The sequence below is a fragment of the Mastigoproctus giganteus genome, chromosome 5, assembly GCF_048544385.1.
Source record: "Mastigoproctus giganteus isolate SK-2022 chromosome 5, ASM4854438v1, whole genome shotgun sequence".
Lineage (NCBI taxonomy): Eukaryota > Metazoa > Arthropoda > Arachnida > Uropygi > Thelyphonidae > Mastigoproctus > Mastigoproctus giganteus.
The window spans coordinates 41,904,421-41,916,741 of NC_143579.1; the positions used below are offsets into that span (position 1 = coordinate 41,904,421).

At 36.3% G+C, this 12,321-nt stretch overlaps 1 protein-coding gene across 1 annotated transcript in view; it reads right to left on the reverse strand.

Annotated features, from left to right (window-relative positions):
• The window catches only part of LOC150085326 (uncharacterized), a 178,906-nt gene that overhangs the window by 66,801 nt on the left and 99,784 nt on the right, over window positions 1-12,321 (reverse strand). The gene's annotated exons all lie outside the window — the stretch shown is intronic.

A 12,321-nucleotide genomic window follows, 5' to 3' on the forward strand; every position in this document is an offset into this window, starting at 1 on the left:
TTCTCTGTTAAATCTTGGACAGTTTGCCATGAAGTGATGTACAGTGAGCAGAACTTAAGTTTTGGCACTGAGGAGGTCCTTCACCTCTGAGTAGGTAAGAATGAGTCATATAGGTATCCCCGATCCGCAATCGAGCAACAATTCTTCCTGTTTGTTGGATCAGTTACTAGTAGTCCATGGTTGAAGTGTTTGTTTAATTACACAAAGTTTGTTGTTAGTTTGATCTTGCCAGTGTTGTTGCCATTGTTTTGAACTGGTTTGGATTAATGACTTGTAATTGGTATATGGTATTGAGCAAAAGGCATAGTCAGAGGTAGCAGCTTCTCTTGCCACTTTGTCTCCTCTTTCATTTCCAGTTATTCCTGTATGGCCTGGGATCCAGCAAAATCTGATCTTGTGATTACTTTGTAACAGCTTTGATACTGAATATTGGACCTCTTGTAAAACTGGGTGTGTTTTGGTATTAGCATTCTGTAAGGCAATGACAGAGCTAAGCGAGTCAGTGAAAATTACGCTGTCTGCTATATGTTTATGTTTAATTTTGTTTACGTCCATCAAAATGGCTTCTACATTATTTTGGGAGTTGTTGGATAAGAGTAGTCTTCGAAGTGAATCGCAGCTCCCACACAGGTCTCTGTTTTTGACCCATCTGTGTATATGAAAGTGTGATGTTCATATTTTTCTTTGTATGCTGCATGTAGCTGCTGGTAGTTTGTTCTCAGTAGAGTTGTTTTCCCCAGGATTGAAAATGCAGGTTGAATTATGATCCATGGTGGAATGACCTGCACAGTTGTACTAGTTATGCTGTCATAATTAAGCTCTTGGCTTAACAGTAAATCCTTTAGATGGATGTTGGCAGGTCGGTTCATTCGTGGATGTGCTTGGTATAAGTTTTCCCAGCAAGATAAAAACAGAACCTCTCTATCTGGATGATCGCCAATGGATTTTATTTTGATGGCATAGTGTAATAATAAGTTCTATCGTCTGAGTTGTAGTGAAGTGCGAAAAGCTCCAAGCAAGTACTATAAGAAGGGCACTGTGGTGTATGGCATCTAACCATCTCAGTACACTTGGTCTTGAAGAGTCATAAACAGGTGCTTCATAATCCAGCTTGTAACATACTATTGCTCAATAAAGTTTAAGTAGTGTATGTCGATCTGCACCCCAAGTTGTTGCAGAAAGAACTTTGAGTAGGTTTAACTTCTTGATGCATGAATGTCTTAGTTGTTTAATATGTTCAAGGAATGTCAGTTTCTTATCTAAGAGCAGCCCTAGGAATCTCATGTTTGGTACAACTGGGATCATATATCCATCCAGTTTAAGTTCAGGAACAGAGTTAAGTTTAATTTCCTACAGAAGTGTATACATGCAGTTCTTTGTCTGGAAAACCGGAAGTCATTTGTTTGCACCCATTCACTTATTTTATTTATTGCTCCTTGTAGCTGCCGTTCTATACTTTTCATATTCTGAGAGTGATAGGAAATACTGAAATTGTCAACATATAAAGTGGTATCAACAGGTTTTGGTATACATTCAGTTATGGAGTTTATTTTGATAGCAAAGATGCTAAGCACGGACCCCTGAGGCATGCCCTCTTCTTGGGTGAAGACTTTTGAAAGAGCATTCTGCAACCTAACTTAAATGACCTCTGGTGTAAGAAATTTTGAATATATTTAGGAAGATGTCCACGTAATCCAAGCTGATATAGGTTTTGGATAATCCCATAATGCCATGCCACATCATAAGCTTTTTCTATATCGAAACAGATCATTATGTGGTGATCTTTTCAGATAAAGGCATTCCGCACACTGTTTTATAATTTGATAAGTAAATCTAGTGTTGAACGATTTTTCCTGAAACCATGCTGTGCTGGATTGAGAAGGTTATTTCAGTTCAAAAACCACGTTAGACGAGCATTGATAATTTTCTCCATAACTTTTCCCAGGCAACTTGTTAGAGCTATTGGATGATAGTTGCGTTGGTCAGAGAAGTCTTTCCCTGGTTTTGGGAAAGCAAGAATTATTGCATGACGCCAACTGTCTGGAAATTGGTTTTCTAGGAAAATTCTGTTATACAATTCTAGTAATGCCATTTGGGATTGATCACCGAGTTGCTTTAACATCATATAATGAATTTGGTCTGGTCCCACAGCACTCTGCTTTGTCTGTGATAGAGCATGTTTCAATTCATGGAATGCTAAACGTAGATTGTACTCTTCATAATTTCTTGTGGAAAATTTCAGCCTCGAACCCCGGTCTAATCTTCTTGATTAGACCGGGGTTCGAGCCCATCACCACCAAATATGGAGGATGCGGAAAGGTCAGGGAATGACCACCGCATATCCCGGAGCAATATGGCCTTAGTTGCTATGCTCCTAAAAACCAAAAATAACAACAACAACCTTGTATGTTTGAAAACTGGGAGTATATGAGGTTATTGTTGTTGTTGTTATTTTGGTTTTTAGGAGCATTAGCAACTAAGGCCATATTGCTCCAGTGATATGCGGTGGTCATTCCCTGACCTTTCTGCATCCTCCGTATTTGGTGGTCACTGGCTCGAACCCCGGTCTAATCAAGAAATGTGTGCTATGCACTGCTGCTCCTGCCCACCTGGCTACGGAGGCACCGTATATGAGGTGGTCGCTGATATTCTGGCAAAGGTTTCGCTCAGTGCATTGGCTATTTTTGACGGTTCTGCAGTGACTTGTCCATTACAGTTTAGGATCAGAGGTTGGAGTAATCTGGTATCTGCCATTCATTTTGTTAATTTTATTCCAGACAGTTTTAGATGGTGTGGAACTTGTTAATGTAGATGTAAATTTGATCCAGGATGCTTTCCTACTGGCTTGCTTAATATTGTTCATATTGTTCAAGAATGCATATTGTTCAAGAAGACACGGGCTCTTGCCCGTGTCTTCTTGAACAATATGAGGTTCTCTAAAGTTGGATATCTTCGAAAAGTATTCCAGGTTTTGTTTCGCTCTTTCTTAGTCTGCACACATTCTGCATTCCACCATGATTTTGGATGTGTTGGAAGTGAGACGATGTTTTTGGGATAGAGTGCTCAGTGCTTGAATTATTTTATTTGTTACATATTGTACTGTTGCATCTAATGGTTTTTGTTGATAGTATCAACATTTAGTTGATACTATCAAGCAAAATGATCTTTATGTTTATTTAAGTTTATTAGCAAATGATTTATAAGTTTCCCAATCTGCTTCATTTATTTTCCATCTGGGGGTTTATACATGACTTGTATGTGGATCCTAATGCCATGGTGATGATTATTGGATAGTGATCACTGCTGAGAGGATCACTGTGCACTGACCAATCAAGTATTGGAGAACATACAGACAGGTCTATAGCTGTAGTATTTCCTGATGGAAGATGTGTACATATATATGTGTGCTGTTGTTCAACAAAGTTAAATTATTCTCGTCTCTCTATTTTTCAATTTGTTTTCTCTCCGATCTGTGGTTGTGTTATCCCACACAGGGCTATGCCCATTGAGGTCTCCTAGTATACAGAAGGGGGTAGGTAACTGCATTACTATGTCTTCTAAGTCCTGTTGTAATAAATATTGGTTTGGTGGAACATAAATTGTTGTTACTGTTATGAGGGATCTAGTAGCCATGCTTACTGCAACCGCTTCAAGTGTTGTGTTTAATGGGACAATCTGGGAAGGAATGTGAGAATTTACTAGTATTGCCAGACCACCATGGGTTGTGCTGCCTGTTACTCTGTCCTTTTGATATGCTGTATAGTTCTTTATTAAGGAGAGTCTTGAGGGCTGAGGTAGGTGTTTTGTAAGAAAAGACATAGCGGTGCATACTGTGTAATCAGATAATATATATCACCCATATTAGTACGGAATTCTCTACAGTTCCACTGGATTATGGTTTTCATTATTTGGTTTTGGAGAGGTTTTTGGGCTGTTTCCTAGATGCTGTTTTAAATCTTTCACATGTAGGTTTTTCCTTTTTGGGGAAATATGGTTTTCCGGTATCCATCTCTTCTCCCGCAAAAATCTCTAGTACTGATTTGTCTGCTTGGTTGGTCTCTTCTGTCTCCACTTGTTCAGCTGACTTCTGGCTTATGACATTACGTTTTCCTTGCAGGGCTTTCGTTTCTGAGTATTTTACAATGGGAGGTACGGCGAGTGATGTGTTGGTGAGGTTCTCTTGATGTTTTGGCTGGGATGTTGTAAGTAGTGCTCATGCCCAGTTTGAGATGGACTTCTTTGGAGGAATTGTAAAATCTGTTTGGGTTTCTATTGTGTGCTGATTCGTTATGACCTGCGCATAGGAAGGTCTGTTTAAGATAGCTGAGAGTACAATGTACTCTCAACAGTACAACTGTTCTCTTAGTTTCTTGGTATGTGACAGAATGTTCGACTTTATACTGTTGAATCTGCTTTTCTCTTTTCCAATATTCACAGTTCTTGGAATAGGCAGAATGGTCCCCCTTGCAGTTTGGACATTTCGGTTTCTTGGCTGAACAGTTCTGATTGCTGTGCTCCTGAGACCTGCAGTTGGAACAGATGGCAACACCATGATATGCCATTTGTGAAAGACCATACTTTTGGCATTTAAAGCAGCAGAGAGGATTCGGAATGTATGGTCTGATGTTACAATTTAGATATCCGGCCTTCATGGATGTAGGTGGTTTAGGAGTGTTAAATGTCAGTATGATATTTCTGGTTGGAGTAAGTGTCCCATCTCTAGTAATTTTAATCCTTCTCACAGCTATAACGCCTTGATCTTCAAGTTCATTTTTAATTTCTTCTTCAGAGACGCTGATAAGGTCCCATTCAGAAATTACTCCTTTCGATGTATTTAACGTATTATGGGGAAAGACTGTTACTGGGATCCCACCAAATGTTTTCATTTGAAGCAGTCTTTCTACATGTTTGGCATTTGCTGTCTCGACTAGAATGTCGCCTGATTTTAGTCATTTAACATTTTTTGGTGTTCCAACCACATTTTCTAAACATTTCTGGATGACAAATGGCGACAGTTTTCTTAATGGCTGTTCTGTCATAGAATGAAAGACAATAAATGTAGGTGCATTAAGCAATGTCACGTCCTTTTTTTGCCTTTTAGTTGCAATAGTCTCATTGTCCTCATTTTTCCAACTCAAAGGAGTCAGATCTTTGGGATCCATGATTGTAATGTTTGGGTCATTCATATTTGCTCCTTTTAGCCCTGAGAGTGAGAGCTTTTCCTCCCAGGTTTCTGACCCCGCCACGGGAAGGTAGGAGCAGTGCTACCTAGTGACTAAGCAGAAATAGATTAGTGGTTAGTAGAACTAGAATATAAATAAAAGAAAGGTGTCTTTCCTTTCTTAGGAACCTTTGCACTGATACTTTTCAGCAACTATATATATATATATATATATATACATACAACAGAGAATTAGTTTTAAACTCTAGATATATGTAACACTATCACTTTAGAAATTGTTTTATAATTGCAGAGCAATCGCCTGATCACTAGAATCACTTGGCACTCGGGACCAGAGAAATCTGCATACAGAATGTATTGTAACTTGCAGATATCACTGTAAGACAGAAAAAAAAATAATAATTACTTATCTTGGATTTTGGTTTAATTTTTTTTCTTTTGATTACCTGATATGTCCTTTCAGTTTTTCTGCTATGCTAACTTTATAGTCCTCCTAGGAAAATATACCCTATACTACATTGTAATGGCATAATAATTAGATTTTAGAAGAAAGAGAAGTTTGACAAAGGTTTTTTTTTTTTTTTTTTTAATTCAGTAACTCACATTTATATCCATTTTCCATTCATTCCAGTATGATTTATACATTTTCATTTCAGTCAGCCACTTTTTATTGTTTGTTTGTTTGTTTGTTTTTTTATCAATTAGACAGTTCATCTTGTTGATTTGATCATGGTGTTTACTAGGATAGCAGTGAGCCCTTGATAAGAGTTGTGGGTTCAAGCTTATTTGGAGGATAGACTCTTGCCTTACTTCAAGAATACTGTGTCAATAAGATTTAAAGGGTGTGTGTATGAATATGCATGCAGTCATATACATTGGTGACTAGTATAATTAAAAAAGGACATGTGTATGGTTCATTTTATCAATTCTGTTTTTAATCAATTTGGCAATGGATTGAGTTAGTTTAAGGGATTCTACTATTACATAAATCTGTATTACTATATAAATTATAGTTCATTTATGCTAGAACAAACTTTCATCTGTCATTGGTTGTAGAAGGTGACAGCTTAAATAAATTCAAGGCAGAACTAGACAAACGTTTGGAGTTAATGGATGGGTGAAATGGGAAAGGGTTTTTTTTTTTTTTTTTTTGGCTGATGCTATATAAGCTTGCTTTCTTGCATATTGCATATATTAAAGTGTTTATATATATGCACACAAATTAAAATAAAAAAAAATTACATATTTTTATGTAATTAAAATTTATGTTTTTTTATATAATATAATGATATTATATACAGGTAACATTTGTACAACACTGTAGTTTGGTTCCTACAAAATCTCGTGTAATGTGAAACCGTGTTATACAGGACTAAGAAACAGTACAAAAGGGTAGTTACATTCCAAAAGCTAACAAAAACACAACTTTTTTTAAATAAATATCGGAAACTAAATTTTTATAGTAGTAATAACCTAATATTTTAACTTTATTTTTTATAATAGTAGTAACTTAAATAGTAATAACTGAACAAATGTCTTACCTTACAAACTGTGATACTTATATGTGAGATAATGTACATTCATTTAATTTTCTTCCTCTTCATCTCTGCTAAGCATAATCTCTTCTGCAGTATCTAGATTTCGTGTACCTTCTGTTCTCTTTAAAAGTCACGAACTGCACACTTCGAAGTCACAATTATTTTTTATGGTCTGAAACAAGCACAAGTTCAATAGCACAGAAATTTCCAGCAATTCTCAACCCTAACCCAGGGATCTCCCAACAAAATATAGTGGATCCCCACTTTAAATGATACGTGAAAATCGGAAGAATGTCTTCCAGTTAGCAAAATAAAAATAAATTTACACTTACATACATAGCTTAATTAATATGTACATACTAATTGATATTTCTGTTCACCGACTTTTTTTTTTTGGTTGTAAAATTTAAAACAGTAAAAATGATAAGCAATTAATAACAGAGAACATGGCACACACAAGTTGCAACAAACACAATATGCACAAGTGAGACACAGAGTAATGAGTTTCTGAAAATTTATGTTTTCTTATGATTGAATATTTCATGGAAGGGAAACACATTTCACCATAATAACATGAAAACCCGCAGAATTCTAGCTATCGGTACTAAAGCAAATGCAAGAAGATCAAGTTTACTACCTGTTTATAATTGATTACACTAACAGAAAAGACCAATAAACCGGAGATCAAGTTTACTATCCATTTATAATTGATTACACTAACAGAAAAGACTAATAAACCAGAAACTGCAAATTGTTTTTATTGTTTTATGGTAGTGGCCTCTAGAAATGTTCTTTAGAAAAATATCATGAAGGCGATAACAACTAGTGAGTCAACAGCATGGATTCACAAAAAGGAATAGTTACACTGAAAATTACATCTAACATAATAACAGGGTTGTCCCAGCACAAAAGCTCAAAAATATCGTGTTATGCGAGATTTCCAGCAATTCTCAAACTGTGTTAGAGTAAAACCTTGTTGTAGAAGTACTGTGCTGTGCGAGGATTTCCACAATTTATCAATCGTGTTAAGAGTGAAACCGTATTGTAGAAGTACTGTGCTATACAGAGGTTGCCTGTATATATTTAATATAATCTATTATATATGTAGTATATCACACATTTGGTATGGGCTTGGCACACCCAGGGTCATGAGCTGGATATCATTCTTCTGTGTGTGTGTGTGTGTGTGTGTGTGTGTGTGTGTGTGTGTGTGTGTGTGTGTGTGTGTGTGTGTGTGTGTGTGTGTGTGTGTGTGTTAGGGTAACTCGGGAATTTTTTTTGGCTGGTGCAGCATAAGCCTCAGGCTTCCTTGGACAATATGGCTAATAATAATAATAATTAGATAAGATACTTCTAAAACAAAATTTAATTATGGCACTAGCAAAAAAACTGGAAAGAATAAACAGTAATACCAGATACTGAAGAATCACAGTGAAAATAAAGACAGTGCTGCTTATGTCCTATACCAGTGGTGCGCAAACTGTGGGGCATGACCCCCAGAAGGATTGTGGGATAAATTAAAGGGGTCATGGAAATTTTTAAATAAATTTATTTTTGTGTACATAAAAGCTAAAAACCTGTTGTTAAAATTACTTTTTCAATACTGTAGGTGCAGAGACTTTGCTATTCGAACTAAGTCTGAGATACGAATGAACCCTACTGCCCACCGTGCCTTAATTTGTTCACTGTCTATGGACACATAAAAAGCAGCTGACTAATGCCACTTCTCAGTATGTATTGATACTTCTACTCAATTAATCCCTTACGGTAATCCCTTCAGCTGTTAATTTGTGCTTCCTACAGGACAAATTCTCAAATTGCCTGTATTGTATTGCCTAAAAGTCAGAGGTGCGAATGTGCAGGAGCAGTAAATATACATAGCAAGTGAGTCGCGCACAGGCACGGCACTAGGGTTTTTGGTGCCCCTAGACAGAAATGTATTTGGTGCCCTTCAGATATTTTTATTAAATATTATTATAATAAAAATTTTGAATTTCAGCACCCCCAGATGTTGGTGTCCCTATGCCCTGCTTACCAGGCTTACCGTGTTCCGTCGGCTCTGTTTGCACGCAAGCTTTATTCTGCTTCATAATTCAGTGCATTCTCCTTGCTGCAATAAAAATTATTTCAATAATGCATGGAGAAAAATACAGCAATGATTTAAAAACCATTCCTCTGTTGAGAGACACAGTTTTGAGATGTCTTACAGTCATCGGAAAACATAAAATTCAATTTATTAAATCGACTGAGAGAAAGTCCAAATTTTGCAATACAATTAGATGAATCCACAGATATTTCAAACCTTGCCCAACTTATTGTATATGTTGGATACTGCTACGAGGAAGATATTTTGGAGAATTTTCTATTTTCCAAAGCTTTGGAAGGAAGAAGTATGGGCCAGCAGATTTCTGATGTTATAAATATTTTCTTTCAAACAAATAATCTAAAGTGGAACAACGGTGTTCCGATTTGTACTGATGGCTGCATTAACAGGAGAAAATAAAGGTTTAAAAGGCAGAGTAAAGGAAATTGTTCCAAATATCATTTTTAATCATTGCATTATACATAGGGAAGTATTAGTAGCCAAGGAAATGCAAACCGATTTACACGAAGTTTTGAAAGATGCAGTACGTGTGACCAACTTTATTGAAAGTAGAAGCTTAAATAGCAGACTTTTCACTATACAGCAGACTCTCGATTTACCGGGATCGGTTTAACCGGGACACTTCAAGACTCCAAATAAAAAATACGACCAGAAATCATAAAATTCAAGTAATAACTAGAATAGGTATAAATAGATGTTTTGCTACTGTTGTTGTTGTTTTGGTCTTTAGGAGCATTATCAACTAATGCCATATTGCTCCGGGATATGGGGTGGTCATTCCCTGACCTTTCCGCATCTTCCGTATTTGGTGGTGACAGGCTCGAACCCCGGTCTAATCAAGAAGCATGTGATACGCACTACTGCTCCTTCCCACCTGGCTATGGAGGCGCCAGATGCTTTGCAAGTCGTAAATAAGTGACAAGCAGGGCGTTATAAAGTCGTCATTGGGAGATTATTATTTTGCAACCCCCACTGTCTTCATACACTGTCCTCACTGCTAATAAAAAAAAAAAGAGAGAGAGAAGAAATGTTTAGTTTGTTTTAGTGCATCACTTCGATTGTTCTGTTTCGTCGCACTGCAAAGAGAAAAATTTTGTTTCGTTATTTATGTAAGGCATAACGAATTTTTTTTTTTTTTCTTTAGAAATCGCAAAAATGATGGGTGGCAAACAAGTTGCGCTTTCAATTGAACAAAAACTTGAAATTATTCAAGTTTGAAAACGTTGCATCCGTTAAATCGCTAATGAACCATTATAAATAATCCCAGGGGCTCACATCTGGTGAGTATGAGCTTGGCATACCTGAGCTGGATATCATCATTCTTCTTTTTCTTGGTTATTCTCTCTCTCTCTCTCTCTCTCTTGGGGTAATTCAGAAATTTTTATTTTTTTTTTTTTTGCATAAGCCTCAGGCTTCCTTGCACCATATGGCTAATAATAATAATAATAACAATAATGTCGATGACCAAACCATACATGACATTGTAAAAAAATAAAAGGAAAGCTATTAGATTTAAAATCGATATCGAAAAAAATAAAGGGAAGCTCATATTGAACATGCGAGTAGTGCATGGTAAGTTTTTTTATCTATTGCCATATTTTTTACGTAGGTTGCTGAACATTTTCGGATATACTGTACTGTAGTAAGTCCCTGACTTACGTAACTTTGAACTTAAGTTAATTTTTTTCACTCAATTTTTTTTTTCTTTTTTAGGATTGTAAAATTTAAAACAGAATAATAATAGTAATAAGCAATCAATAAAGACGATCACAGTATGCAAAAATTGCACAAGCGAGATATGGAGTCACAAGCTTAATAGGAATGAAGAAAAGATTTTTAAAATTTATTTAGGGTTTTTTTATATGGCTGAAGATTTTAGTGAAGGGGAACACACATTTCACCATAATAACATAAAATTCCACAGAATTCCAGCTATCGGTATTATGGTAAATGCAATACGATCGAGTTTACTACCTTTATTAGCATTAGCATTAGTAGAGGCATATGATGCAAGAAAGCAAGCTTATTCAGCATCAGCCAAAAAAAAAGAAAAAAAAAAAAAGAAAAAAAACAACCACTACTCCCATTTCACCCCTCAATTCGTTCGAAATACCTGTCCAGCTGAGCCTTAAATTTGTTTAGGCTATCAACTTCAACAACAAGTGATGGAAGTCTATTCCACAAACCAACTGCCCGCTGGCTAAAGGCGAATTTCCGCACATCTATCCGACATCCGTCCTTCCTCAATTTGAATTTATGCCCTCTCAGGTGATTATTCTGAGCAAGAGGAAGAATTCCATCGGCATTGAGCATGCTCAAGCCATTCAAAGCCTTGTACACCTCTATCAGATCACCTCGGCGATGCCTAGTCTCCAGGCTCTGTAATTTGCAAAACTTAAGCCTTTCTTCGTAAGAGCAACCCTTTGTTCCATTCACTAATCTTGTTGCCCTTCTCTGTACTCGTTCCAGCAGCTCTACATCCCTCTTGAAATGAGGCCTCCAGACCTGTATACAGTACTCAAGGTGTGGCCTGACCAATGCCTTATACAAGGGAATAATCACATCCCTGTGATTATAATGAACTGTAGTAGTAGAAAAGACCAATAACCAGGAATGTGCAAATTGTTTTATGGTAGTGACCACCAGAAAAGTGTTTTAGTAAAATGTGAGCTCGTGTGGAGTGAAAATAGCGAGTTTTCACCTTAACCCTGTGAAATTCTTTACATAAAATTTCATTTTGACTGTTATCATGGTACCGACTAAGAGAATAAATGACTGCGGTACTAGTAAATCTATCAAAAAAAAAGGACAGCAATCGATTCGGATCAGAAAATTAAAATAAGGATGTTTGAAAATGGTCAAACATGAACAAGTATCGTGTGGAATTTAGATTTGTCAGTGTCAAAAGTGAACACAATAATAAAGGAAAAAGACAGAATACGAGAAGCAGTGAAGGGATCAGCACCAATGAAGTCAACTATGATAACCAAGGCTACGAACTACATATCAGATTTTACAATTTCTTCCTTTAATGTTTTATTTTTGTATGTGCCACTCCAATAACTTCGCCGCTGTCTTCAGATAAAGTTTTTAATTGAACTAATTAAAAATATATAACTATTTTTCTTCATTCTTCTGAGGATATTATGTGGTTTTTGTAATTTTGACATATCACGGATATAGGAGCAATATTTTTTTAGTTATTCCCTAGTTATGTAAAACTCAACTTACGTAAGAAGTCCTGGAATGTATGTCGGGGACTTACTGTATTTTTGGATTAACCGGGAAATCGATTATCTGTTATTTTTATTTTACCATCTATCCCGGAAAATCGAGAGTCTACTGTACTTTGTAATGAAATGGGATCCGCTTATGAAATGCTTCTTTTATATACGAAAGTAGGTTGCCCAGTGGTAAAGTGTTGCGATGTCTTTTTGGTCTCAAACATGAAGTTTTACTGTTTTTATCAAATACAGATCAGAACCTTGCTCAACTGT